This window comes from Cavia porcellus, unplaced genomic scaffold, assembly GCF_034190915.1.
Source record: "Cavia porcellus strain 051 isolate PalLab524CR breed Dunkin Hartley unplaced genomic scaffold, mCavPor4.1 scaffold_3, whole genome shotgun sequence".
Lineage (NCBI taxonomy): Eukaryota > Metazoa > Chordata > Mammalia > Rodentia > Caviidae > Cavia > Cavia porcellus.
In genome coordinates, this window is record NW_026947486.1 from 10,636,790 (window position 1) to 10,648,601 (window position 11,812).

Consider the following 11,812-nt stretch of genomic DNA (forward strand, 5'->3'; position numbering starts at 1 on the left):
GGCGGCAACTCCAGCCCCTCTGCTTCTTCATTAACTGTTAGGTGTGAGTTGTCCCTGAAAGATGGTCCTCAGTGAAGCATTTACTGAGAAATCATTCATCTAAGTCCATGCCCCCTTCCCGTCCATCACGGCATCACTTTTAACAAAATAAAAATAAAAGAGCAAGCCTTGCTGGAAGTGTTCCATTGGAACTGTTTGCTCATCAAGGTCCATTGAGTCAGAATTCCCAGGTTAACCCTGAGCGATAGGCCCCCAGCCTCTCATGTGTTTATACCTGGAAAAGGGAGGGGAATCTGCTCTTTTCAAGAAAAAGGAAATAAAATAACCCACCCTCTCCAGCATTTCTCCTCTTCAGCACCGCATGAGCATGTGAGCACCCTCCACCAGTTATTTCATCTGTGTTTACCAAAACCCATGGCCAGCCTGGCAGGAGGGTCCACATCTGGATTTGCCCACACCTGGATGAGCCATCAAAGAAGAGCAAGCTTTCTGACAGTGCCATGGCTCTGTACACACCTGTCGATGATTGCAGGTGGGCATCTGTAGGTCTGAGTGTAGAAGATCCAGATTGCTTAGACTGCTTCTTCGTGGAACGACAGTTCTCGAGATCAGCAGCTTCCTGCTGGTGTTGTAAAATCTCCATTGCAATAACAGCCCAGGTTGGAAAGTTTAGGGGTGTTTACAGTATTCGGGGGTCCACTAGTATGTGTCTGATGAAAACTACGACTTCTCTTAGCAGAACAACAATCACAGGTTCACACATAGGATGTGCCCGCTCATGCGCACCCGCACTCCCAGAGTTTTGTAGACAACCAGGAACCTTCCTAAAGCTCATTCATAGGCCACAGATTGAGGACCCACCCCTGGTTTACCCCAGGAAGAAAACTAATAGAAAAGCAGCTCTCGTGGCACACAACAGAGAGGATGCAGTTGCAGTGGGAAGGGAGTCCAACTCTTGGACTGATCTTCCTGAAACGAGCCCAGAGCCTTGTAAAGATGATGGCCATGTAGATAGCTCACCGGTTTGAAAATACAGCCAAAGATAATGAGCAAGAGTTTCTGGAGACCGCTGTCGCTCTTGAACATGCCAAATTTATGTGGACTGCTAAGGAGAGAGGCCATAAAGCAAAATAACCTTGAAAAACTCAAAACCCATTGCCCCAAAGTGAAACAATTTGAGCCGATGGCAGTTCCTGTAGATAATGACACTGCTTTGCCTGTCACTTGCACGATGCTTTACACAGCTCAAATGGCTTTCGCCCCATCAGCCATCAGTCTCCCAACAGCTCTGTGACAGCAGGGCCAGCATGACTGTCCCCACATAGAGGCTGCAGCTAAAGAGGAGGGCTCAGAGAGTCAAACTGATGCCAAAAGGACATGATGGTGGTAGGGGTGGGTGTAGAAGAACTTGGGGGACCTGAAGTTCAACAGTCATGGAAAATATAAAGGGTTGATACACTGTTGTGGGGTAGTCGACTGACAGTTCATGGAGCAGCCGCACTCTGGTTTTATAACCCAGTTGGCTCATAAAAGGGATCTCTCTAAATGCCCATTTCAGAAATCAGTGGGTGGTAGCCTCGGCTTTAAATTCGTGTTAGTGCCTCCAAATATTTCCCCTTCTCTTCCCCCTGTCAGACTGGAGCCTAAAGATGTTGGAGGTAGAAGGGACACACACACACACACACACACACACACACACACACACACACACACATATGCACACACACAGATGGAGGAGAGAAAAATGAAGAAAAGACAAGGGAGAGTTGTATAAAGGAGACTTGTCCTGATGCACTTAAGAAGGTAATGGAGCCAGGTTTGGTGGAGCCTGGCTGTAATCCTAGCACTGTGGGAGGCTGAGGCAGGAGACTTGAAAGTTCAAGACCAGCCCAAGCAACTTAGTGACTTATCAAGACACTGTCTCAAACTGAAAAAGTAAAAAAGGCTAGAAATACAACTCACTGCAAATGCCCCAGAATTCAATCCCCATACCTAACAAAGAAAAGAAAGAAAAGACAGAGTTAGAGTAAGGAAATCTGTGAAGAGTGACAGTGGGAAACAATGACACCATCAGGACTCATCGCATGTTTAGTCACTGCTTGACACAAGTCACTATCCTACCGGACTCCCTGCCATCTGCCACCTAACCCTATGCTACCACCACACTCCTTAGGTTTACTGTCATGGCTAATCCCATTTCCAGTACCCATTCCTGTAGAGGCAAGGTTATCCTGAGGAGGAAGGAAAGGGTCACCTTTAGGATGACAGCAGCTGGGAGGAAGCACCAGATGCCTTTTGGGACAGACGCTGAAAGTGGCTTGTATCTCGACCTAGGTGACCACAGGTCCGTACACACGTAACGAGGCGTCGAGTTGCTTTTCTGTTGTCCCCCTAAGTCTTCATTGTTTTTGAAACCAAGCATTAACAGCAAGAATGTGTTTCCTGTGCAGCTGCTCTGGACAGAAAAGCAACGTTGAAAAGGGCCTTGAGAGGGGCAGGCGGGAGGACTTCAGCTTGGCCCCAAATGGCCTGACCCGTGCTTTCTCTGTCTTATGCAGCCACCATGGAAAAGACTTTGCTCAGGGCCTGAAGGGCTCCTCATCTCCAGCCCCGAGTTGGATTCTTGGGCTCTGCACACTGGTGGCCATGCATGCTCTTCCATGGAAATGCTTTGAAAAGCCTTTGTTCCCTAGAGTTGTTCAAGGAAACGAGCTGGTAATGAACAGCAGAAATAACAATAATTAATAATGGGCAGAATAAAAATGGATTTCAAATCCTGCCAATAATTTGCCAGGAGACTTGTTCCTGAGGCAGGCAGTGCTCTCTCCACTCACCACACTCTCTCCTCTTCAAACTGCAGGGCAAACAAGGAAGTGGCAGGAGGAGGCTGCCTGCTCAAGTGGGGGAGGGGAGGGGACGAGCCGAGACTGAAGGGGCTCTTTGCAAAGGTGCCCAGCAGCCCTGGGGAGGGGAGTGGAGGCAGAGGCTTTGCTGGTTCCTGGACTTGCTCATGGCTAGGCACCTGCTAGGAAGGGTAGGAACCCCCAATCTCAAGGATACCTCTCAGAGGCCTGCAGCCTCTCCCAGCAAGTGACGGCTCCCAGGCTCCCAAAGATCAGTGCCTCCTACTTTTGCACCCTGGGTACACATCCCCCACCACTGGTGCCGCCTCTCCTCCCAGGAGCTGAGACCACACAACAATGGAAGGAAACCCTTGTCAGGAAAGGAAGATTTTAATTGGAGCCCTAAACGCTCCAGAAAGATTATCTTTCCGGTTCCCACTGCAAAGGGAGCCACTAACAATTACTCAGCCACCTCCCCCCCAGCCCTTTGCTGCCCTTTTCCTCCCTGCGGCGCCCAAGTGCCAGATTCCTAGACTTGGTATCAGACCATGAAAAAATGGATGCTCAGAAATCCTCCCAACAGTCCCTGGGACGGGCAACAGGCAGCCTCGGCGGGAGCCAGCTCTGAGATCCCGGGGAAGGAGGTGCAGTTTGTATATAGGGGCAAGTTTAAGACCTGCCCATAACTGAGGTCATCAGCTGACCTTGTCTGTGGACAGTGAGAAAAATGCTCCCCTTTCCCTATGTCCCTAGTCACCTCCCTCTGTTCCCTGGCTTCTTGGGGCTCTTCCTCTGTTCCTCCCTCAAAAGTCCAGGCTCCAAACTCAGTTTGCCAACCCCTCCGCCTTCCCCACCCCCATACCCAGTTTTGTGGTGCCCCAGCCACATCAGGCATGGGGAAAGTCAAAGTCCGAATGTATATCTTTGTCTCTGACTATGAGTCTGTTGGAGACTCGTTGCCTATACCCCAAGGCTGGAGAGCAAGCCCTGGGGAGCTCAAGTCCCACCACTTGAGTGGATGCCTACATCGGCCATGCATGGCTCTCCTTTCAACTTCAGCAGAGCGGTGGATTCTTCTTAGTAATGGTGAAGAACTCGCTGAGTTGCAAGTTTTAGAAAATGAGGCCACTGTAGGGCTATTTCTGAGGGAGAGCAGGGCCTGCGGCGCCAGCACCAGCCCTGTCCACCTCCCACAAGAATTAGGCACCATTATTTTTACATCAGGGAAAATTCCATCTCCTGTTTCAAGAAAAACAGCTGAATCTGGCTATATCTTCCACAAAAGTATACACTGTGGAGAGAGGGCAAGGGTTTAACTTTGTTTTTGGTTTTTTTTTGTTTTTTTTTTTTTTTTTTTTTTTTTTTTTTTTTGGTACCTAATCGAACTCAGGACCTCGTGCTTACCAGGCAAGCACTGTGCCACTGAGCCACATCCCCGGCCAATGACACAGCAGAGCAAGTGACCACGGGAACTTCAGGATAAAAATGATCTTGCAGCATCTCAGAGAGCTTTATTGTGAGAGGATCAGCTTGGGACATGGCAGGGGCATCCCCTGCATGAGAGGGCGACCTAGGGCAGAAACGGATTGTCTCATCGGTCTGCAGGCAGGAAGCTGGAGACAGGGCTCCGGGCAGGGCCGGCTCCTTCTGAGGCCTCTGCTCAGCCTGCACATGGCTGCTGTCATGCTGTGTCCCCACCCCCACTATCTGTGTCTATGTGGTCCTAACCTCCTCTTCTTATGAGGAAGGACACTGGTCACATTGGCTAGGACCTATCCTGGTGACTTCACTATCATGTAATTGCCTCTTTCAGGACCAAGTTGCCCAAAGCAGTCATAGTCTGAGGTCCCATGGGGTTAAAACTTCCACATAGGAACAGGAGACACGACTGAGCCCATAATCAGCACAAGGTTTCTCTTTCTTCAGCAACTGCAACCTATTAACAGTACAGTCAGTGTGGGTTCAGGACCTGGCAGAGCCGCAGGGTCACTGATCACACAGGGGTCACTGATCAGATAAGGTCTGCCCTACCAGCTTCCTCGTTCCTAAATTTTTTTTTTTTTTTTTGAGACAGTTCTCTCTACGTCACCAAGTTGTCCAGGCTGGGCTCAAACTTGTGATTCTCCTGCCTCAGCCTCCCAGACTGCTGGGATTACAGATGTGTGTTACCACACTGAGCCCTTGAAGACATTCTTGATGTTTGTATCTTGCCTCCTCCAAGAAGCCCTCCTGTCTTCTGAGCTCACAAGTGTCTCTCCCCTTTGCTAAATTCACACAGAAAGATAATTAGCAGCAAACTCTCTGGGTCCTTCCTAAGTAAAAATCTGCTTTCTGAGTGAGATCTTGGAGGTCCCATGGTCCCCGCCCCACCCACACTCTGCCAGTATGCGTTTCCCCTGTCTTCCCCTACTGGTTTGGAGAGTTGGGGCTGGCTGTGCAACCCATCTGATGGGAATAAAGGACACATATGACCAAATTAAGCATGATCAAAATGAATATCAGGACTCTCTATGGGAATCCTGACACATAGTCTCTGTCCTAAACTGGGTTTAGTTATAGGAGAAGGCAAAGTTTAAAGTAGAACAAGCCGGGCATGGGGATGCATGCCTATAATTCCAGCACTTGAGAAGCTGAGGCAGGAGAACCGAAATGAGTTCAAGGTCATCCTGGACAACACAGTGAGTTTGAAGCCAGCCCGAACTGCATGACAAGACCCTGCCTCAGAAAAAACAATAATTAATTAATTATACATAAGTTAGAAAAACTACAACTGAACTATGGGTCAGGGAATAGAGGGTACTAGAAATTTCAGGGATTTTGATGGAGTAGGAGGGTGAGGGCAGAGAATGACTGCTGTGTGTAGCCATCAAGCCCAGGGAAACCAGGCAGATGACGAGTGCCACTGGCAGCCCGTAAATGCGACGCAAAGCCACACCTGAAGTAGGTTGCAGTCTGCACCATTCAGTAAACATAATCTGTGAAAAGCCTGCCCTTGCTAACATTGATTTGGGTTCATAGTGGAAAAACCACTGACACAAATTCTTTCAGACTTTCCGAAGAGCCTCGGCCCAGGGTAGCATGACTACTCAGCAAATTCCACACGATCGTACAAGTCTTACCCCATGAGGGGTTTACAGATGAGGAAACTGTCCAGGGGTAAAACCATTAGCCAAGTCTCACTGCCACTTAATGGTAGCTCCTGAGTGACAGACAGGTCCCTAGTCTAGTAGTGTTCCCACTGCACTCAAAAGGGATGTGGGCCACTGTTTCTCCTCCGCATCCCCAACCTTGTCCTGGGGGAGAGTGAAAGCCAGTGTGAAGCCTCAACACCCTCAGTGTCCCACTGCCAGGGGCCGAGAGGAGAGGAGAGGCAGCAAATAGTGCAGCTATTCCTTAGGGACAGCACATCTGAGTCACTTGGGTGTGAGCAATGAGCTGCCAGGCCAAGCCGCTGACAATTTAGTGTCCTCAGACTTCCATGGCCCCGCTGGAAGCTCTAAGGAGCCTTCTACCCTCAGGAAGGCTGTCTTCAAGGAGAGGGGTAGAGGCTGAGCTTGCAGGTCCTAGCAAAGGGAGAAATATCAGGCAGACTCGGTGTCTGACACGGGGCTGAGGAGGCTGGAACACCTGGGGGTACCTGGGACACTCGAGAGCCTCTTCAGCATGGTGGTGCAGAGGCCACATTTCTTAGATGGCTGCTCAGATCACCTGAGGTGGCAGGATGGGGGTAGGAGTATCAATCCAGGTAGAAGCCATATCACTGGTTAAAACCCAGCTCCGAGCAGGCTGGGATGTAGCCCAGTGGTAGGACGCTGGTCTCACCTTTGCAAGGCCCTGGGCTCCATCCTCAGTGCAGGGGTAGGGGATCTGAGCTTCAAAAGTCACACAGCAGGGGCTGGGGATTTAGCTCAGCGGCATAAGCGCCTGCCTTGCAAGCAGCAGTCGTGAGTTCAATCCCCAGTACCAATAAAAAAGAAAAAGACAAAAAAAAAAAAAAAGTATGCAAAAGTCACACAGCATCATCTTTGCTCCATTCAATCCACTGGAAAAGCATCTGACCTTAACTTTTTTGGGGAGGTGGTTGTGGTTACTGGGGGTAGAAACCAAGGCCTCAGGAACATACTGGGCAAGCACCATACCGGAACCACATCCCCAGCCTTTTTATTTATTTTTAAGTCAAGGTCTCGCTAAGTTACGCCAGGCTGGGCTCAAACTTATGATCCTTCTGCCTCAGCCTCCCGGAGTGCTGAGGTTATAGGTGTGTACCCCTATGGCTGGCCCTCCTTCCCCTTATTTTTTCTATTCCCTTCCCCCTCACTCATCTCTCTCCCTTCCCATCCCCATGTAGATTCTTTTTTTTTTTTTTTTTTGTAACTCACATTTGCATTTGCCAAGCAGGTGCTTACACCGCTGAGCTAAACCCCTGCCCCCCCCATGTATATTCTTGCACGCACACTTGCACGCACGTGCACGCGCGCGCACACACACACAGCAAGCCAGGAATTCTCAGGTCCCTGGACAGCATAAAGAAAAACCCAGTTGAGGAGCCATGGGGTTTAGTCCTGGGAGTGGGGCTGGTGGCTGTGGTGGCAGGGCCCTCCCCTCCCTTTACTGCCTATGGGCCTCTGCAGAGATGTCCATGTCCCCTCCCTGCTATGGTCAGCTCCTTCTTGTCATTACCCCCTTGACCAGATGTCACGTCCTTAGGAAACATGTGGCCTGCAGGAGACCCAGCAAGCTTCCTTGGGGAAGGTGCCCTTGCTGGGCCCTCTAGAGCCGGTGCTTTCCTGGGTCAGAGCACTCAGCCCTGCCCAAGGGTGACAAGCAGGGAGAGATGAGCAGCTGCAGGCCTGGCAGGTTCCCTGCAGAAACTCGAGGCCAGCAGCAAGGAAGGTTACAGATGTGCCATCCTCGACGCAGACAGGCCAGGTGCCAGCAGTGTGAGTTGACTCAGAGTCCCTGGGAACAGCCCACTGCGGCCTCAGCTGGAAGCAACAGAGGCAAGGCCAGGAGAAAGTGAGGGCACCAGAGGCAAATAATCCAGCAGGTTCTTTCATCCCTCTGTCTGTGTCCTCTATGCGAAACGGGGGTCGAAACAGGGCATGAAACACGTTGTCCCACTCAAAGTGCCAGACGCATTGGAAGGGTTCCATAAATGTCAGTCTACCCAAAATGAAAAAGATTTTCAAGGTGCCAGAAAGACTTTTGCAAATCTATCACACAGACTGCTCTTGAGAGCCTGGGACTTCCAAATACAAGCACCAGGGGCTTGAAAGAAAGAACATGTTCTGGAGTTCCAAGCTGGACTTGGTCGCTGCTTTGAACTCAGGATGTTGATCTATAGGGAAATATATAGAATGTTGAAGGGGAGGGGTGGGAGTTTTCCTGCCACAATGAAAGAAAACAAAGCTCCTGCCTGTTTGAAGGGTTGTTTGGTTTCATGCTGACTGGAGCCCTGGGACAGGCCCGAGGCTCTTATAGTACCAGGTCAGGAGAGGCACAATGTCTTGGGCCATTTTCTGCTACTAAAACAGAATACCCGAGACTGGGTATGTGTAAGGAAAAGAGGTTTGTCTCATGATTCTGGTGGTTGGAAAGTCTAAACATCAAGGCGCTGACATTTGTGAAGGACCCCTGGCTACTTCTCAACACAGCAGACTAGCAGAGAGGAAGCCACTGTGTGCAGACGGGCACGTGTGCCAGGGAGGAAGCAAGACAGGGCACAGAGCAGACTCCCTTTTATAGCAACCTGCTCTCCCAGAAACTAACCTGGGCTCTCCCAAGGTATTACCTAGTGATCTCACCATCCTCTAAGAGCCTTAAGACAATTACACTGGGGACCAATTTGCCAGCACATGAAAGTTTGGAGCCACACTCTCAGGGAAGCCTGAGAAGTTTCCAGCAGGGAGAGTGGAAGGGACAGAGCCTCATTTCACAGCAGCAGGCAGGAGAGACCCACATGCCCCGCAGGGACACTCCACAGAGAGCATGCAGCTGTGGAGGTAAGGTGGTCAAGGTGACACAACAGCCCTCAGCAGTGGTAGCAAGGTAGCCCGGATCCTGTGCACCCCAGCACAGCCGAGAGAGCAGCTAGGGGTACCACATCTCCATGGCATCCAGAAGGACCTACCATAGACCCCACCTGGGCCATGCATTCAGGGCCTGTGTAGGTGGGAGACCTGACCCCCCACGAGTATTGGGGGGGGTCCGCATTCAAATCCAAATCAGCAAGCGCAGCAGGTGAGGCCTGGAATCAGACAGCAACATGTGGACACATGTCCCTCACTCAATGCCAGGCACCACAGAAACTGCCCCCTCCCCAAGTCCCATTCGCAAGACAGCAGCTCACACCCGAGAAAAATGAACGAGAGCAAATCCTGAGACACTGTGTTGCTAGGAGTGCCCATGATTTCAACCAATAATGGCAGTTACCTTGACCTGGTACATTCTTGTTGTCCACCATCAGCAGTTACAGGCTCAGAGGCCAGTGCAGCCCGAAGTTTGGGAGAAATAAAGCAGGCTCCAACTTAGCACCTGAGTATCAAGTGAGCAGAATTCAAACCCACTACCTCAAGCTTGGCTCCCAGCTTAGAAATAACAGGCAAGGACATGGGCAGAGCGGAGCTTACCCATCAATAACCCCGTTGACAAGCTGCCACTTGCTCAGGGGGCCCTGCAGGAGGCACACAGAGGAGGGAAGGTCATAAAAAAGTGTGTCCAAAGGAAGTCAAACTGTGTGACTCTCCTTTCTGGGTCCTGCTGCCTCTCTCAACAACTCTTAATTACCAGCAATCGACTCTTAATTACCTACAACAAAAAAGGGGGAAAACACAGATAAATGAAATCCACAGATAATCCCCAAACCCCAGTGTGGTTGATAATGTCATCCAGCTTTCCAGAGTAACCTCTCGCCAGGACTCCTGCTCCCTTGACAAGTTGCAGACCAGACTGATCCCCACTTCCCCTTCTTGTTTTGGCCTTGCCCTTGCCCTTGCCTGCCCTCCATTGGTGTGTAGGGAAAGACAGGTGGGCCCTACATAATTCCCGACTGGATACTCTTTCCTTCCTGTTCCTGGGATGCGGCTGCCAGGGCCCTGGCTGGATTCCGGGCTCCCAGCCTCTTGGCGCTGGACTGTTTTCACTGTCTGCCCAACACACAGGTGCATTGGCTGTGAATTCAAGCCACGTCGGAGGCCAGAAGGGAGGATAGCAGGTTGCAGGACAAGGGTACCTGGGATCATGACCATCTCAGGGCTACCGTGGGCCACCAGGCCTGCTGCAGACCTGAGGCCCTGTTTGTCAGCACCGCAGGCACAATGGCTGCCCAGAGCTGGAAGGGCAGAGCCAAGAAAGATTCAGGCCCAGAAGAGAGCAGAACTGGAGAAGGAAAGATGACGCCACCCCACGGAGGCTCTTGCCTCTTCCCCAGTCGGGGACTCCTCATTGTTCTCTCCTCTTGAATGGAGAGGCGGGCGCACATCACAGGCCTGGGCCAGCAGAACCACAGGAAAGCTGCCCCTTGTGCTTTAAAACCGTGTCTTGGGGCCAGGTGTGGAGCCACTGGCAGCCTGTGGTCCCAGCACTAGGGAGGCTGAGGTGATAAAATTGCAAGTTTGAGCCCAACTGGGGCAACACAGCAACCTAGTGAAACCATGATTCAAAATTTTTCAAAGGGGAGAAATGGGCACAGCAAATGGCTCAGTATCAGCTACAAGGAAAAAGGCAAGGTGCAGGGGAGTCCATGAATCAACAACACAGCACCACCGCCCAGTGCTGGCTAAGGCAGGAGTGTGTGCGTGTGTGTGCGGTGTGTGCGTGTGTGTGCGTGTGTGTGTGTGTGTGTGTGTGTGTGTGTGTGTGTGGTGTCCTTTAGGGTTCAGAGGAACAACAAAGGATTTGAGCCCAAATGCGAACCCTGCTCTCCCTTTCCTGACTTTCCTTGCTTCCTCCCTGTCCACTTAACACAGTGGACAAGCCAATTGTCATTCCCTCTGGCCTCGTTAATGAATCTGCAGGAGCAAGTGTGCCTCGTGATTGCTGGCAACCTGGAAGCAGCACGCTCCACGCAGATGTGCAAATGTGGCTCCGAAAGGCCCCCTCCCCCTCGCCCCTCCTCCCTCTCCCCCTCCCTCCCTGCCTGGCCTCCCCTCCTCTCCAGTGCCCCTCCTTATCCATCTTCCTCCTGGATTTGTATTTCTTGGCACAGGGACAGGGCCCAGGGAGGAGGCTGCCTCCAACAAATCGGGCCAGACGGCGCTGGCTAGGGGGACCACTGGTCCAGGGCGGAAAGGAAGCCAAGGAATGCTAAGAGCTAAGGGCTATGGGAGGGGAGGGGCCATGGCCTCCCCACCGAGCCCTCCCCCCAGCCTTGACCGGGTCACAGCCCCTTCCACACTCTAAATGGGCACTAATGTGGCCAATGCTAACTTGATTTCGTCACAGGGAAACAGTATTCATTTTTCTCTGAGCCCTTCCTTCGGCTGTGTCTGTGTCCTTGGATGGAGACTACCGGCTCTGCCTGCTAAGGTTAGTTTCAGGCATTTTGGCCTCTTCTTGCTTGTTCGGTGACTACTGGAGAAAGGAGAGCTCAGGAAGGAGGGAAGGAGAAGCACCTAGGCTCCAGAGACAAAGCAGCTTCCTATAAACCCAAAGGCACTCTGTTTAGGGGGCCCTCATGCACCTCTCTTGTCACCTGGTGACCCAGGGTGCCAAAAGGCCCCATATTCCCACAGGCAAAATGTGCTGGATCTGATAGTGAGATTGAAAAAGGCAGGACGTTTCGGAAGGAGAAAAGAGTGAAGAAGGAAGATCCCCCCACCCCCGGCTGAGGAAGCCACACTGCTCTGCCAAACAGAAACTGCCTGCCTTTCTCAGGGTTACCATTCGGAAGCTAGTTTCTGATTTGGGGTGGTGGGGTACTGAGGGCCAAGCAGAAAGGCTCGCGCCGGCTAGATAGATACTCTCCCACT